This window comes from Mastomys coucha, unplaced genomic scaffold (assembly GCF_008632895.1).
Source record: "Mastomys coucha isolate ucsf_1 unplaced genomic scaffold, UCSF_Mcou_1 pScaffold7, whole genome shotgun sequence".
Lineage (NCBI taxonomy): Eukaryota > Metazoa > Chordata > Mammalia > Rodentia > Muridae > Mastomys > Mastomys coucha.
Genome location: NW_022196913.1, coordinates 54761449 through 54772889, shown reverse-complemented (window position 1 = coordinate 54772889; position 11441 = coordinate 54761449). Strand labels below are relative to the sequence as shown.

Below are 11441 nucleotides of genomic sequence, written 5' to 3'. Positions count from 1 at the left end.
AAAGAGATGTATGCTGTTTGTATTCTATTTATGGGGTTTCTGAAAATGTGTATTTTGTATGGCTGTTTTTGATGGAGAAAAAAATCAGCAAATCGGTTTAACTCAAATGAAGATTTAACTCATGCTTTGTGAAGATATCATTTCTTTGGTGTTCCTCCCAAATGGGAATTTATTATGCCACTCTTCAGACAAATAAAACAAAACAAAACAAACAAACAAACAAAAAACCCTACCTGCCTGGGAACATGATTTCGGGGTTAAGAATTGCCCAGAGCTGCCTAGCTAGAATTTGACATATATGTAAACAAATACATGTACAAACACATACACATACATGTACATGTGTGTGTAAATAGCTATGTAAACCACTTTTCCATATTTCCTGTGGTCCATAGTAGCAGTATATTTTAAATTGTTGATGCATGTGTGAGGCAAGGTTGCAGTCTGAATAATTTTCTGTAATGGTTTAAGCAGTTGACCTGTTGCAGTTGGTGATTAATAACCAGACAGTGCTTTATAGACTGCCTACAGATTCACAGGTTAAAGGTTGAAGCTAATGTGTTTTAGCAGTGGGGCAAGCAGCTAGGAGAATGGCTCCTGGGACCACCAGGCCAGAAGCTAGCAGTACTACCTGTCAGCTGAGATCTGGGAATCTGGAGAACTGGATCCTTCAGGAGTGCAGCTTCAGTTGTACAACATAGCTAGTCTGCCTCCAGCAGGAGGCATAGTCCCTGGGAAGCAGACCCTTCACAGAGGCACTGGCTCGCTAGGATCCCCACCCTAGAGCACAAGAACTGGGCAAGTGGGCGGGGCTTTCTTATTTGGGGCGGGGCTTCAAGAAGGGGGCGGGACTTGGCTGATTCTGTTCGAGCCGGGGTCAGCCTGCTCAGTTGGAGTCTCACCTGAAAGTGTTCTAGGTCTTCAAGCTGTTGATCTCGTGTGCAGCAGTTGGTTGTTGAGTCCAGTGGTCAATGGACGTTGGAACGGCAATTTCTTCGCGCTCCTCACTTCGCTGTCACCACCGACAGTGCAGCTCAGAAACGCTCAGGCTCTGTGGCCCCAGGGCCTTGTCTATCCAGGTATCTAGGGCACCTGAACCTGTGTGGGAAGACCTGGAGGGATACTGAAGGGCCAAGGCCAGGCTGATGGAGGAGGAAGGGGATTGAGGTAGAGAGATTTGACTTTTTAAAACTGTAGGATTACTTGCCAGTGTGTTTATACAACAACTGCCGCCCCCCGAACCCCACCCCCACCCCTGCTGCCCCAGACTGGGTTTCTCTGTATAACTCTGGCTGTCTTGGAACAGCATATAGACCAGGCTGCTCTTGAACTCGAGAGATCCACCGTGCTACACTAAAGACTTCTTTTATTTTTAGCTATGTATGTCCCAAATGCTGCCCCTCGTTAACTCTCACAGTGTTCCTCCCCAATCCCCTCCCTTTAGCCTCTGAGCTGGCAGCACTCCCCCATCCCCAGTATCCCCTCACCCCTGTAGTCTCTGCAGGATTAGGCCCATCCTCTCCCACTGAGACCAGACAAGGCAGTCTTCTGGGCCTTGGCCCAGCCCCTGTATACTCTTTGGTTGTTGGCTCAGTCTCTGGGAGTTTCCAGGGGTCCAAGTTGGTTGACACTGTTGGTCTTCTTGTGGGGTTGTCATCTCATTGAGGGCCTTCAATCCTTCCCCTAACTCTTCTACAGGTGGTCCCTAACTCTTCTACAGGGATCCTTGTCCTCCATCCAATATTTGTCCAGTATTTGTGAGTATCTGTATCTGTCTCAGTTGGGGAGAGCCTCTCAGAGGGACTGCTATGCTAGGCTCCTGTCTGCAAGCACAACATAGCATCATTAATAGTGTAAGAGCTTGTTGCCTGCCCATGGGATGGGTCCAAAAATGGGCAGGTCACTGGTCAGCCATGCCTTCAGTCTCTGTTCCACCTTTGTCCCTGCATTTCTTTTAGATAGAAATTTTGGGTCAAAAGTTTTATAGATAGATTGATGTCCCCATCCTTCCACTGAGGGTCCTGTCTGGCTTACTGGTGGTGGTCACTTCAGGTTCCATATCCCTACTATAGGGGATTTCAGCTATGGTCACCTGAATTGAATCCTGGGAGCCTCCCTCATCCCAGGTTTCTGGAGCTTCCTAGAGAACCCTCCTAGAAACCTCCCCACCCCACCATGCCCCCAGCAGTTATCTATTTCCATTCATTCTCCTGGTCCCTCTGGTCCTCTCCCCTGCCTCTCCCTCAAGTCTGATCCTACCTCCCTATTCTCCTTCCCTCTCCTCTCATGCCCAGGTCCCTCCTTTTCTCTGCCTCCCATGACTATTTTGTTCTGCCTTCTAAGTGGGATTGAAGTGTCCTCACTTGGGTCTACCTTCTTGTTTAACTTTTTTGGATCTGTAGGGTATATCATTGGTATTCTGATCTTTTTGGCTAATATCCACTTATCAGTGAGTACATCCCATGCATGTCCTTTGTGTTTGAGTTACCTCACTCAGGTTGATATTTTCTAGTTTCATCCATATACCTGTAAAATTTATGATGTCTCATTTTTAATAACAGAATAGTATTCCATTGTGTAGATGACCCACATTTTCTGTATCCATTCTTCATTGAGGGACAGCTGGGTTGCTTCCAGTTTCTGACTATTATGAATAAAGCTGCTATATAAACATAGTGGAGCACCTGTCCTTTGGGTATGGTGGAGCAGCTTTTGTGTCTATGTGCAGGAGCAGTAACACTGGGTTATCAAGTAGACCTATTTCCAATTTTCTGAAAAAACACCAGGTTGATTTCCAGAGTGGTTTTACAAGTTTGCAATCCCACCAGCAATGGAGGAGTGTTCCCCTTTCTCCACATCCTCACCAGCATGTGTTTGAGTTCTTGATCTTAGCCATTCTGATTGGTGTAAAGTGGAATCGCAGGGTCATTTCCATTTGCCATTTCTCTGATGACTAAGGATGTTAAACATTTCTTTAAGGGCTTCTCTGCCATTGGAGATACCTCCCTTGAGAATACTCTGTTTAATTCTGTACCCTATCCTTTGATTGGGTTACTTGGGTTTTTCGATTTAACATCATGAGTTCTTTGTATATTTTGATTATTAGCACTCTGTTGGATGTTGGTGAAGTTCCCTTTCCCAGTCTGTAGGGTACTGATGTGTCCTTTCCCTTACAGAAGCTTTTCATTTTCATGATGTTCTATTTATTATTAACCTGAGTATCTGAGCCACTCATTTTCTCTTCAGGAAATTTTCTCCTTACCAAAGTGTTTGTCTTAGTCAGGGTTTCTATTCCTGCACAAAACATCATGGCCAAGAAGCAAGTTGGGAAGGAATGGGTTTATTCAGCTTACTTCCATATTGCTGTTTATCACCAAAGGAAGTCAGGACTGGAACTCAAGCAGGTCAGGAAGCAGAAGCTGATGCAGAGGCCACGGAGGGATGTTCCTTACTGGCTTGCTTCTCCTGGCTTGCTAAGCCTGCTCTCTTATAGAACCCAAGACTTCCAGCCCAGGGATGGCACCACCCACAAGGGGCCCTTCCACCTTGATCACTAATTGAGAAAATGCCCCACAGCTGGATCTCATGGAGGCACTTCCCCAATTGAAGCTCCCTTCTCTGTGATAACTCCAGCCTGTGTCAAGTTGGCACACAAAACCAGTCAGTACAGTGTTCAAGGATATTTCCCACTTTATCTTCCATTAATTCAGAGGGTCTGGTTTGACATTGAGGTCTTTGCTCCATTTGGACTTGAGTGTGAGGATGATAAATATGGATCTATTTTCATTCTTCCACATGCAGATATGCAGTTAGTCCAACACCATTTATTGGAGATGCTCCTCCTATTCCATTGTATGGTTTTGGCTTCTTTGTCAAAAATCAAGTGTCCATAGGTGTGTGGGTTTATTTGGGTGGGTCTTCAGTTTGATTCCATTGATCAACCTGTCTGTTTTTTATGTCAAAATCATGCAGGGTTTTTTATTATTGCTCTGTAGTACAGCTTAAGGTCAGGGATGGTGATGCCTACAAAAGATCTTTTACTGCTCAGGATCGTTTTGGCTATCCTGGGTTTTTTGGTTTTCCATATGAAGTTGAGAATTGTTCTTATAGGCTCTGTGAAGAATTGTGTTGGAATTTGATGGGTAGTGTATTGAATCTGCAGATTGCTTTTGATAAGATGGCCTTTTTTACTATATCCTACCAATCTATGAGCACAGAAGATCTTTCCACCTTCTGGTATCTTCCTCAATTTTGTTCTTCAAGTCCTTGAAGTTCTTGCCATACAGGTCTTTCAATCACCAGTTAAGAGTTACACCAAGGTATTTTATGTTATTTGTGGCACTTGTGAAGGGTACTGTTTCCCTAACTTCTTTCTTAGCCTATTTAACACTTGTGTAGAGAAGGGATACTGATTTTTCTTAGTTAATTTTATATCCAGCCACTTTGCTGAAGGTGTTTATAAGCTGTAGGTGTTCTTTGGTAGAATTTTTGGGGTGACTTATGTATACTATCATATGTTCTTTGAATAATGATACCTTGATTTCTTTTCCAGGTTGTATCCCCTTGATCTCCTTTAGTAGTCTTATTACTCTAACTTCAAGAATTATATTGAAGAGATGTGGGGAGAGTGGGCAGCCTTGTCTTATCCCTGATTTTAGTGAGAATGATTTAAGTTTCTCTCCAGTTAATTTTATGTTGGTGATTGGCTTGCTATATATTGCCTTTATAGTGTTTAGGTATTCCCTTTGTATCCCTGCTCTCTAAAAGACTTTTATCATGAAGGGGTGTTGGATTTTGTCAAATGCTTTTTCAGCATCTAGTGAGAGAATCATGTGGGTTTTCTCCTTTCAGTTTGTTTATATAGTGGGTTACATTGATGAATTTTCATATGTTTAACCACACCTATATCCTTGGAACAAAACCTACTTGACCATGGTGGATGCTTTCTTTGATGTGTTCTTGGATTCAGTTTGCAAGTATTTTGTTGAATATTTTTGCATCAATGATCAGAAGGGGAATTCATCTGAAATTCTTTTTCTTTGTTGAGTCTTTATGTGCTTTAGGTATGGGGGGTGACTATGGCCTCATAGAATGAGTTTGGCAGTGTTCCTTCTGTTTTTATTTTGTGGAATGGTTTGAGAAGAATTGGCATTAGCTCTTCTTTGGATGTCTGGTAGAATTCTGTGCTAGAACCATGTGTTCCAGGACGTGTTTTGGTTCTGAGAGTTTAATAACTGCTTCTGTTCCTTTAGGAGCTATAGAACAGTTTAAATAGTTTATTTGATCTTGATTTAACTTTGCCAAGTGGTATCTATCTAGAAAATCATTCATTCATTTAGACTTTCCAATTTTATGGAGTACAGTCTTTTGAAGTAAGACCTAATAATTCTATGGATTTCTTCAGTATCTGTTTTTATGTCTCCCTTTTCATTTCTGCTTTTTTAAATTTGGATACTGTCTCCCTGTCTTTTAGTTAGCTTGGCTAAGGGTTTGTCTATCATGTTGATTTTCTCAAAGAACCAGTTCTTGGTTTCACTAAATCTTTACATTGTTCTCTTTTATTCTCATTTATTGATTTCAGCCCAGAATTTGAATAGTTCCTGTCTTCTACTTCTCCTAGGTATGTTTGCTTCTTCTTTTTTTTCCCCCTGGGGCCTTCGGATGTACTTTAAATTTATTAGTATAAGAAATCTCCAATTTCTTTATTTTTTTATTTAATTTTATTAGATATTTTCTATATTTACATTTCAAATACTATCCCCTTTCCTGGTTTCCCCTCGGAAAACTTCCTATCCCATCCCCCTACCCCTGCTCACCAACCCACCCATTTCTCTGCCCTGGCCCTGGCATTCCCCTACACTGGGGTATCAAGCTTCTCAGGACCAAGGGATTCTCCTCCAACAAGGCCATCCTCTGCTACATATGCAGCTGGAGCCATGGGTCCCTCTGTGTGTACTCTTTGGCCAGTGGTTTAGTCCCTGGGAGCTCTGGAGGTACGGGTTGGTTGATATTGTTGTTCCTCCTATGGGGCTGCAAGCTCTTTCAGCTCCTTTGGTCCTTTCTCTAGTTACTCCATTACTGACCCTGTACTCAGTTCAATGATTGGCTGAGAGCATCCACCTCTGTATTTGTCAGGCACTGGCAGAGCCTCTCAGGAGACAGCTATATCAGGCTCCTGTCAGCAAGCACTTGTTAGCATCCACAATAGTGTCTGGGATTGGTGACTGTATATGAGATGGTTCCCAGGTGAGTCACTCTCTGGATGGTCTTTCCTTCAGTCTCTGCTCCACAGTTTGTTTCTGTATCTTCTTTCATAGGTATTTTGTTCCTGCATCTAAGAAGGACCAAAGTATCCATACTTTGGTCTTCCTTCTTGAGCTTCATTTGGTTTGTGAGTTGGGTATTCTGAGCTTCTGGGTTAATTAGTGAACTAATATCCACTTATCAGTCAGTGAGTATATATCATGTGTGTTCTTTTGTGATTGGGTTACCTCACTAAGGATGATATTTTCTATTTCCATCCATTTGCCTAAGAATTTCATAATTTTTTTGTTTTTAATAGCTAAGTAGTATTCCATTGTGTAAATGTACCACATTTTCTGGATCCATTCCTCTGTTGAGGGACATCTGGGTGCTTTTTCAGCTTTAAATAAAGATGCCTGGAACATAGTGGAGCCTGTGTCCTTATTACAAGTTGAAGTATCTTCTGGGTATACTCCCAGGAGTGGTATACCTGGGTCCTCAGATATTACTATGTTGGATTTTCTGAGGAAACTGAAGAAATCTCCAATTTCTTTATGAGGGCATTTAGTGCTATGACCTTTCCTCTTAACACTGCTTTCATAGTGTCCCATGACTTTGGATATGTTGTACCCTCATTTTATTTAAATTCCAAAACATCTTTAATCTCTTTATTTCTTCCCTGTCCCAGTGACCACTGAGTAGGGAGTTGTTCAGTTTCCATGAAGATTTAATCCATAGTGATCTGATAAGATGCATAATGTTATTTCAGTCTTAACATATCTTGAGGATTGCTTTGTGGCTAATTATATGGTCAATTTTGGAGAATGTTCTGTGAGGTGCTGAGGGGAAGGTATATTCTTTTGTGGTTGTGTGAAATGTTCTATAGATATCTGTTAGGTCCATTTGGATCATAACCTCTGTTAGTTTGGTTATTTCTCTGTGTAATTTCTGTCTCCATGATCTGTCCATTGGTGAGAATGGGGTGTTGAGGTCTCCTACTATTAATGTGTGGTGTTTGATGTGTGATTTAAGCTTTAGTAAACTTTCTTTTATGAATGTGTGTACCCTTGCATTTGGGGCACAGATGTTCAGAATTGAGTTTTTTTTTCCCTTTGATTGATTAATTTTGGTTGGAAGTCTATTTTATTAGGTATTAGAGTGGTTACTCCAGCTTGTCTCTTTGACCCATTTGCTTGTAAAACCTTTATACTGAGATAATAACTATCTTTGTTGCTGAGATGTGTTCTTAGACACAGCAGAATGATGCTTATGCATTCATTCTCTTAGTAGGGGTCCTTTTACTGCATAATTGAGTCCATTGATGCTGAAAGATATTAGTAGTCATTAATTCCTGTTATTTTGATGTTGGTGGTGGTGGAGTGTATGTGTGTGTGTGTATGTGTGTGTGTGTGTGTGTGTATGTTCTATTGATTTTAACGGTAAGAAATCAATTATTTCTTGTGTTTTCTTGAGCATAGTTAGCCTCATTGGGTTGGAGTTTTCCTTCTAGTATCCTCTATAGGGCTGGGTTAGAGGAATTGTTTGAATTTTGTTTTGTCATATAATATCTTGGTTTCTACATCTATGGTAATTGAAATTTTTCTTGGGTATAATATTCTGGGCTGATATCTATGGTCTCTTATGGCCTGTAAGTCTTCTGCCCAGGCCCTTCTAGGGGTTAGAGTCTCAAATGAGAAATCAGATGTAATTATGATATGTCTGCCTTTATATATTAGTTGGCCCTTTCCCTTGTTGCTTTTAAAATTCTTTTTTTGTTCTGCATATTTAGTGTTTTATTATGTAATGGTAAGATTTTCATTTCTGGTCCAACCTATTTGGTGTTCTGTAAGCTTCTGGTACAATTATAGGCATCTCCTTCTTTAGGTTAGGGAAATTGCCTTGAATGATTTTGTTGAATATGCTTTCAGGGCCTTTGAGCTGGGTATCTTCTTCTACTCCTAATATTCTTAGGTTTGGTCTTTTCAAATGTCCCAGATATCCTGGATGTCTTGTGTCATGGCCTTTTTAGATTTTGCATTTTCTTTGATGAGTATATTGATTTCTTCTATTGTATCTTCTAATGCTAAGATTCTCTTCTTCCACCTTCTTTATTCTGTTGGTGATGCTTGCATCTGTAGTTCCTTTCCTAGGTTTTCCATCTCCAGGATTGCCTCAGTTTGTGTTTTCTTGATTGCTTCTATTTCCTTTTTCAGGTCTTGGACAGTTTTATTCATATCCTTCACCTGTTTGATTTTATTTTTCTGTATTTCTTTATATTTATCTGCTCCTTCTTTTAATGCCTCCACCTCTTTGAATGTATTTTCCTGTATTTCCTTAAGGGATTTATTCGTTTCCTCTTTAAAGATCTCTATCATCCTTATAAGGTTGGATTTAAGATCTTTTCTTTTCTTCAGCTTCTTTAGGGTATCCAGGGTCTTTTGTAGCAGGATAGTGGGCTCTGGTGGTGCCCTGGTTCTTGTTTATTGTATTCTTATGCTGTCCTTTAGGTTTCTGGTTCTCCCTGGATTGGGCTGGATGATCTGGAAGTCAGCAAGACTTCTCAGGAAGGTGATGATGAGCCATGAGCCAGATGATAGAGATTAGAGTACCCTACTCTGTTGGCTGTGCCATTCTGCAGGCTATGTCCAGGGCAGACCCTACTCTGCAGATTGTGTTCCATTCAGACCCAGCTGTGGTGGTGAGCAGGTCCCACTAAGATAGGTAGTCAGTAGGGTTCCAAGCTGGTTCATTTGGGGCCCCTGAATGTTTCCATAGAGGTGAGAAGTACACTCTTATGGTCCTGCAAAACTCCTCCAGACTGGGGAGCAAGGCCAGAGCTAGGCCCACTTAAAACATTTAAGACGTTTTCTGTTAGATAAGGTTACTTGCTAGGTGAGTGGTTTTCAACCTGTGGTCACAGCCATCAGAAAACACTTATATCTGGTGGTCTTTAGTGCCAACATACCACTCAGTATCAAAATTGCTGTTATGAAGCAGCAATGAAAATAATTTTATATTTGGTGGTCACCACAACATGAGGAACTGTATTAAAGGGTTGCAGCATTTGAAAATTAAAAATCACTGCTCTAGACAGACCCATGGTATAGGCAAAACATATAAAATGTGAAAATTATTAAAATACTGGGAGTTAGTGGGGAAATGCGCATATTATTAAAATACAGGTAGTTGGCAGAAAATATATGTTTCTGTTTCTTAGTATATGTACAAAACACAGAATCATATAGTAGTTATTTCCAACACTGGAATCCTAGTTTTCAATTGGAATAGGTACACAATGTTTATTTTTGAGCGTTTTCTTAATAGTTCTTTTGTTGTTGGATAGGTTAAGTCTAGCCACTCCTCTGCCTTAAGATATGCAGTATCATAAGGGTTCCAGTAGGACAGTATTCTCTTCACCTTTTGCGTTTTGCTTCCACATACTCTTCCCATGACACTGAGAGCCTACAAGAGTTGCTGGGAAGCTTGGGCCCTGTCAAAGGCAGGAGAGGGCTATTTGCACACTGTCCTACAAATCTACAGTAACAGGTATATAATTTCTTTTTATATTTGGAATTAATATACTTTATTGGTTGCTTTTAAAAATTCTTATTTTTAAGAGTCTTTGTATTGCTGTGTCTGGGATGAGCTGGACCTTACTATAGAGACCAGGCTAATATTGAACTCTTGATGCTCCTGCCTCTACCTTGGGAGTCCTGGCATGGTCGGCTTACCCCAACCACACTTGGACAATGCTCTAATACTTCATTCAGTTGTTCTCGTGACAGATGTAAATTTGATATTCTTATTCTTTGCCCCATTTGGATATTTCTGTAATGCTGCTTTCAAAGAATGGATTAGAAAGGATATCAATCAGCTTTTCTACACTGAAGTGATCGTAGGAATTGGAGGACAAGAAGATGTCCTACATTCAATTCCTGTCACTGTCAAAGTGAAGAAGAAGGGAATTGGTACAGTTTCTTCTAAATTTTGAGGAATTTATCATTGATTTTATACAGAACAGGCCAGGGAGACTAGTACACACCAGTAATCCCAGCACTAAGAAGGCAAAGGCAAGCAGATTTCTATTTAGGCCCCCCTGTTCTATACAGAAAGTCCAGGCCAGCTACGGCTATATGGAGAGGCCTTGTCTCAAAAACATGTAAGGTAGGGACAGTAAGCTGTTTCTGTAAGCAAAGTTACTTGCCACCCAGTCTGATATCTGAATTCAATCCCCAGTACCCACAGGGTGGAATGACAGAGATAACCTCAAAAGTTGTCTTCTGACCTTCATAGGCAAAGTAACACACACACATACACACTATAAATATGTGGTCTCCAAATGAGAAGGGAATGGACAGAGGAAGGAGAGGACAAAGGAGAAAGAAGAAAAAGAGCATAGGGAAGAGAGAGGCCTGGAGGAAGGAAGAATTAGTCATCCAAACTGGAATGTTCATAGAGCTGACAAAGGATGGGACTTGTCGGTAGAAAACAGTGGGCCTATAAAACTGAACAGAACACACTAAGACCTAATAGTCTAACCTTTCAGCAAATGGTATTTCCAGCAAAATTAAATTCCAATAAACCAACAAAAATATGAAGAGGAAACTAACTATACAGTTTCATTCACAAAAGAATTAAATATTTGGAAAAGAAGCTTCACAGAGAGGAAGAGACGCTGTAGCTAAGTGGATGCTGGGAATTATGGAGACAGTGATCCTCCACAAGTCACCTAGCGTTCAGTGCTGAGCCCCTCACAGTCACTGCACATATGCTGGGGGAGTGGGAATTTGGCAAGCCTATCCTAAAGTTTACATGGAAGTGTAAAGGACCTAGAATAGACTGAACACACTGAATTTATAAAGTAAAAGGTAAAGGATATTACGTCTAATCAATACTTTGCAAGAGGAATAGAATCTGATCAAGACATGTTTATAGGATTGTGTGGTAATGTTCTAAGGATACTGCTTGAGTATGCTTATTAATTTTCCAAACCTAGAGTTTGATGACAGAGAACCTAGCTGTCTAATCAGGGAACAGGGTAGTTATTGCGCAGAAGGAACTATTACAGCTGTGAGAAAGAGCTGGTGTTGTATAGTTATAGTTGGTAAGTACACCTTTCAGATATGGCCTCAGCATTTAAGAAACTAAGTCTGCTTTGTGATTGTTGGTGTTTTGGTGGTGGTGGTGGTGGTGGTGGT

The 11441-nt window shown here is 40.9% G+C and overlaps 1 long non-coding RNA gene across 1 annotated transcript; it reads left to right on the top strand.

Annotated features, from left to right (window-relative positions):
• Positions 1–908: 908 nt before the first annotated feature.
• LOC116082043 lies at positions 909–9783 on the top strand. The gene is made up of 3 exons (XR_004115140.1): positions 909–1079; positions 5582–5620; positions 9587–9783. It is a non-coding gene; the product is annotated as an uncharacterized LOC116082043 (long non-coding RNA).
• Positions 9784–11441: the final 1658 nt, after the last annotated feature.